The sequence below is a fragment of the Fukomys damarensis genome, unplaced genomic scaffold, assembly GCF_012274545.1.
Source record: "Fukomys damarensis isolate Sample0158 unplaced genomic scaffold, DMR_v1.0_HiC HiC_scaffold_13, whole genome shotgun sequence".
Lineage (NCBI taxonomy): Eukaryota > Metazoa > Chordata > Mammalia > Rodentia > Bathyergidae > Fukomys > Fukomys damarensis.
In genome coordinates, this window is record NW_022900925.1 from 15,237,510 (window position 1) to 15,244,131 (window position 6,622).

The window sequence follows — 6,622 nt, forward strand, 5'->3', positions numbered from 1 at the left end:
CAAGTAGAAGAAAGTGAGGTTTGTTCCTGCTGGCCCTGTTCCCCTCAGAACCTATCCCTCAGCAGAGCTTTAAGAAGTTATTCCCAGCAGGTGTAGTAGTGCATGCCTGAAATCCAAGCACTCAGGAGGCTGAGGCAAGACATTTGCTGTGAGTTCAAGGCCAGCCTGGATTACATAGTGAGACTGTCTCAAAAAAAAAAGTTATTCCCTTGATCATTTTTTCTTTATGTCTTTCACATTTTGGTAAGAGACTTGGCCAAAGGACATCTCAAGATTATCTCTAAAGACTGGGCAGGTTTATACTGAGTGGGGTGAGTCAAATCCCAGCCATGGGCACCACCCCAATGCCACCTCCTTGGACACCTGCTTGGCTGTGCCTCTAACCATGTGTGCGTGTGTGTGTGGGTGTGTAAGTCTGAGATGTATTCTGGGTACATGGGGATGTGTATGTGGAGTGTGTAGGATCTTGCTTGTGTGCCTCATCGCCTGATGGGGGCAGGAGGGAAGGCGCTTACCTCACTAAATCCCTTTCCACAACTAGAAGGAACGTTTAGGCAGGTGGGTCCAGGATCCCGGGCCCAGCCCAGGCCTTCAGAGTGGTGCCTTAGGGATTATTCTGTCCTCTGTGTTAACCAGGGCTCGGTGCAGCATTGCTGATTACTCAGCAGCTGATTCTGACTCTTCCCTGCCCTTTTGCTCTTTCTAGCACCTGGCTTATTCCTTGGCACACAGTAAGCACTCAATAAATGTATGCTGAGAATGACTAGAACTGCTTCTTCCTCTGTTGCTCCTGACTTTCTCTGCCTCTGATCGTCTTGCCAGCTAGGCTGCATTCGCTTGTTTGTTTAGGGTTCTACACTGCCCTTTGAAGACCTGGGGGCCGGAGTGCGTGGTCTCCTGTGCAGGAAGAACCAGGCTGCTGCTGAATCCTAGATCTAAAGAGGGCTCCTCCCTGCCCTTCCTCTTCCAGGCTTCTCACCAAGCAGCCACCTCCCAGCTCCCACAGGCCCAGAGCAGTAGGAAGAAAGCCCCAGGCAGATAACCATAAACCAGAAGGTGGAGACCTGGCCTCTGGCCCTGCTGGGCTTCAGGGACTCGAGGTGCAGGGGAAGGTGAGGATGGCAGGGTGGGCAGCACAGGAAGGGGTGTGCAGGCCCTGCAAGGCAGCAGGGCAGAGACCCTAGGCGGGTGTGCAGCATGGTGGCCACTCCTTGTCATGCCTGCAAACTCAAGCTGAGCTCTGCCACATCCTTTGTTGCTACCTCTTATTTCTCTGTCTTTGATAGAGACCGCACAGAAAAATATTTCCTCAATCTAAGGGAACCACAGCGTGAGCTCTGCAGTCGTACAAGGCAGCTCGACCTTGGCCTCCATGTCAGGGATACGAGAGGGCTTGGGGACTGAGAGACCATGGGTCCATACCCGGGGACAGCCTCGACAAGCTCTGTCCAATTACTGCCATGTAGAAATGAGACCCGTGTGGTCAGATCTTCTGACTTTTTTTTTTCTTTAATCCAAGAAAAGCTGGAAAATCTGAGTTCTATATAAAATATCCCCCTTTCAAATGTTAGCTCAAAAGAATTTTTTTGAAAATATCACAGCTGCTCAAATCATGTTTAACCCGATGGTGATGAAACAGTGTAGGAAGCAGGGAGAGAAGAGGAGATAAAGGCCTCCTTTGAGGTCGCCAGGGACCTGTCCTTTGTTTCCTCTGCCTCGCAGCTGTCACACTTGTAACCCTCCTGCATCACACTGTGGCCCTAAGTGTTCAGCACCCCCCCTTTTTTACTTTAGTCTTCCCTGTCCTGGCTTGTAATGAATGCTGTTGAGTGAGCAAATGGGTTAAACTCTAATCTAGTTTGCTGAGTGGTGCACAATCCCTATTTAGGGACAGGAAATTGTCAGAGGAGCTCAGAGCAGGGCCAGCTTGCCCTCACAGGCGAGTCCCTGCCCAAAGACTGCCCACCTCACCCCTGTGCCCAGAGGGAGGAGCTGGGCAGCAGGCTCACAGGTCAGTCTGTTCTTTTGTCTGGTGTCTCTCTCTCTGTACAGGAACGAATGTTCCTTGAAAGCTGGTGCATGCCCTCCTCGGTCTTCGCTCTGCCTCTTTGCCTTGGATGGTGCGTGGCTGCTCAGTAAATAGTCCAGGGATAAAATTTAGAAAGAGACAGACAGAAATAAACAGAAAAAGGCCTGAAACAGACAGAGGCTGGAAGGGGAGCAGGCTTTCCTCAGCCAGGAAGGGACAGAGCAGAAGATGGAAAGAGTGAAACACAGTCTCCCTAAGATATGCAGAGATGGGTTACAGGTGCAGCTGTACCTGAGGTGGCAGCAAGGGCCAGCCAGCCAGGACAGACTGCAGGGGCTGGAATCATGTGCTTCACACACAGAGCTGGCAGTCTGGGCTGCAAGGAGAAAGGAAGCAGACCAATCAATCCTCGGACTGCCTAGGAAAGGGGATATCGAGGACTAAAGAAAAAAAGAATAGGGCTGGAGATTTAGCTCAGTGGTTCCACCACCTGCCTCGAAAGTACAAGGTCCTGAGTTCAATCCCCGGTGCCCACAAAACAAAACAAAAAAAAAAGATAGGGACTTGTGTAATTTCAAAGTATATGGGGGGCCAGGAGGTCAGTGCCTCAGAGCAGGCAGAGACAAAGACTCTCCAAGCTTGCTACTATTTATTGGGTATGCACAATAATCAGAGGGAGCATCAGGTACCAGGTGACTTAGGGGGTTGCGGTAATCCTATGTCAATTCAGGTCTTACGTTAAGGAAGGCAGTAAGGAGAGCATTCTTACAACAGTAAGTGAGATGCATTAAGCTTATAAGGAATTTGTCCCTCCCCAGATGAAACCTTTCTCTTACTACTAGGTTCTCAAGGAGCCAGGATGTCTTTCGTTGATCTAATCTTGCCCTTGAGCATCACAGGCATGAGGTCTGTTCCCAGAAGGGAGCCACTGGCTTCCAGTGGGGTGCAGCTAGAGAATTGTGTGGCTGTTGCATTGGAAGGCTAACCCTATGCATAGGGAAGCCAACTTGCTGCAATAATAAAAAAAAAAAGATATAAAATTTTAACAAGAAGGACCTTGTTTGGGTGCCAAATTCTCCAAAAGAAATGGCAATATAATTTGGTTTTTTTATTTTATTTATTTTTTATTTTTTATTTTTTTTGAGGCAGGGTATTGCTATGTAGTTCAGGCTGGAGTCAAATTCACTAAGCAGCCCAGCTAGCCTCAAACTTTCAGCAATCCTCCTGTCTCACCCTCCCGAGTGCTAGAATTACAGGCATAAGCCACCATGCCTGGCTTAGCCTGGACAATTTTCTAGACCTTGTCTCAAAATAAAAAATATAAAATAAATCAAAACAAAACAATTTAAAAAGGGCTGAGGATGTAGCTTACTGTGAAAGTCCTGGGTTGGGTTCAAACTCCAGTACCACACACACACACAGACACACACACACACTCTCTCTCTCTCTCACCAAGGGCCTGAGGGACAGTTTCTCTCTCTCTCTCTCTCTCTCTCTCTCTCTTTGTATCAGGGATCGAACTCAGGACCTTGTGTGCTTACAAGGCAGGAGACAGTACCACTGAGCTAGATCCCCAGCTCTGGGATAGTTCTCTTGCTTGTCACTGCAGGCTTTAAGCTTAGCCTGGCCACTGGACCACCTCATTTCCCACTTCTGCTCTAATCAGCAGCCTCCATCCCCAGCCTATGTAGGATTCTGCCCTGTACCTTTTCCCACACTGACTTCCTCTGGAGAGGCTGATTCCTCTGCCTGGCTTGATCTGGCTCAAGTCCCCATGTCCTGAGATGCTTCCCACACCCCTCCAACCTCCTCCAGTGCTGATACTAGAGTCATACTTGGTCACCTTGATCACAAACTATCCTGGTCACCTTGGTCACAAGGTAGTGACCATTTCCTGTAGGTGCAAGCTTTTTCCAGGAGTAAAGAGGCTGTTTCTCACAGATTTTGATGGTTGTTTTGGTTTTTCATTTCCCCCAGTGCCAGAGGCTCACCTTGTCTCAACTCTTACCAACTAAGGAGCAAGCTAGCTTGGCAATAATTCCTCTTGTTTTCTGGTCTCAGTCCAAATCTTCTATCAAGGGTCTTCCCTGCTCACCCTACCAATGCGGTTCACCAATGCTGGTCACCTTCAAGGGAATTCAGCCTTCTCATACAGTTTGTTACAACTGAAAGCCATTCCTGTGTTTGTTTATATTATGATTCCTCAGCACAGGAAAGACTTTGTTTTGCTTGGTCACGCCTATATCCAAAGTGCCTAGAAAAAGACCTAGGACAGGTCCAGGTGCTCAATCAATATTTACTGAGTGAATGAGTAAATGTTTCCCCAACTAGACTGCAAGTTCCCAGGGGGCAGGATCTGGTTACTTCTTGGAGAGAGCCAGGGCTTGGCACTTGTTAAAGTACGATTCACTGATACTATGGAAGAGAGACAGCCTTAAACTGAAGGGTCTATGCCAGGGATGGTAAACCTTTTAGAGCTTTCAATGATAACAAACAGCCCACTAAAGCATACTAGCTGTAGGTTCACTGGTACTTTATCTTGTTAATCTTGGACTTTAGGTTATTGGGTCTTTTTTTTTTTTTTTTTTTCAGTACTAGAGGTTGAACCCAGGGGCTTTACACTGAACTACATCTCCAGTTCCCCTACCCTTTTTTGGAGACAGGGTTTCATTATATAGTTCAGACTGGGCTTGAACTCACTATGTAGCCCAGGCTGGTCTTGAACTTGCAGGCAATCCTCCTGCCTCAGTCTCCTGAGTGTTGGGATTACAGGCATACATCACTATGCCTGCCCCCCCCCTTTTTAATCAGGAATTGAACTCAGGACCTTGTACTTGCCAGGCAGGCACGGCACCACTGAGCTAAACCCCAGGCTCTGACCCTTTTTATTCTAAAATTTGAGACAGATCTTGCTAAGTTTCCCAGGCTGCCCTCAAACTTATGATCTTGCTGCCTCAGTCTCCTGAGTTGCTAGGATTACAGGCATTCACCCATCTTTTTGGCCTTCCCTTGAAGGGTGTAGCTCAGTTTCTGCTGGTATCTGTGCTCCTACTCCAGGATTTGATGAATGAGTGGCCAACACATGCAATACTCAGGGCAATCCTGGGCCTCAGTGCTGGCTGAACAGCAGCATGACCATCTGTTCCACCCTCCTTTCCTGAGGGCCTACCTTGGACAGCCCACCATCTCATCTGCATGCCCCTTGAAGGCTGTGCCCTCAGGGAATCTCACCCTGCAATCCTTTTTTCTCCCCTGTTTCCATTGAAGGTGGCACTGTCCACTCAGGCTCCCAGGCCAGAGACCTATGCAGCTTTCTCACCTCCTCCCTCCCTCTTGCCCTGTCACCCTCTCAGCAATTAGTCAACAACCTTCTGAATGCTCCCTGGACTTCTGCAGCAGCTTCCTACTGTCTTCTCATATGCCTCTAATCTGGCCTATTTTGTTCTCCTCTTTCCTCCTCTCTTGCCCCTCAGCCTTCAGAGTAATACTTTACACACTAAACCTGCTCAGATCGCTGCTCAAAACCTTTAAATGCCTCTCATAACCCTTAGGGCAGTCTTCAAACACCATTTTATCACCCACCAGGAACCTACCCCCTCCCCTCCTCCTGTAGCTCTCAAGCCCCCAAACTTCATGGTGCACTCGCTCCTCTCAGTCCCCACCTGCACCACGTTATTCTTGTCTACTGCCTCTGCACTCCTCTGCCTGCTACACTTTTCTCCCTCAGCCTCCTGCTTCCTCCTGGATGCCATCCCTGACTACAGCCCTCACACTCAGTTAGGTGCTCTTTCTATTGTAATTGTCTGACTCTATCACCTCTAGCTTGCATCTATTCACCCTCCACTTGACCCTGAGTTCCCTAAAGGCTCCAAGGTATCTGCCTTCTTCAGCTTCTCAACAGGCTCTGGTTCGCAGCAAGCACTCGGCAAATATTTATTGGATGACACTAAGACTGCTGGATTAAAATCTCAGCTCCATCACATTCTAGCTGTGAACCTGGGCAAGTTTCTTAACGTCTGCTTCCTCCTCTGCTATAAATGGGGACAGTAACAATACCTTTCCGGTAAAGTTGTGAAGGGCCAAGTACTTAGAGAAGTTGCACATACATCTGGTTATTAATTTTTTTAACATAATCTTTTCCTGGCTCTCAACCACGCACCCGGGAGGCCCAAGCATAAAAGCACACCTCTTCCTCCTGCACAAGAGAACTCCACCAACACCCTGCTGGACCCTTCGCCTACTTTCCGGCTTTTGCGTATGCCTGGGCCCACCTAGGAAGCTGACGCCATCGACGTGGCCCATTTAAGGATCGAAGGGGCGGGTCCGGGAAGGCCCCGCCTCCGCGTGAGGTCAGCGCGCTCCGCGGCGTGTGACGCTCTGGTTGCCGCAGTCCTCCTGCACAAGAGAACTCCACCAACACCCTGCTGGACCCTTCGCCTACTTTCCGGCTTTTGCGTATGCCTGGGCCCACCTAGGAAGCTGACGCCATCGACGTGGCCCATTTAAGGATCGAAGGGGCGGGTCCGGGAAGGCCCCGCCTCCGCGTGAGGTCAGCGCGCTCCGCGGCGTGTGACGCTCTGGTTGCCGCAGAGA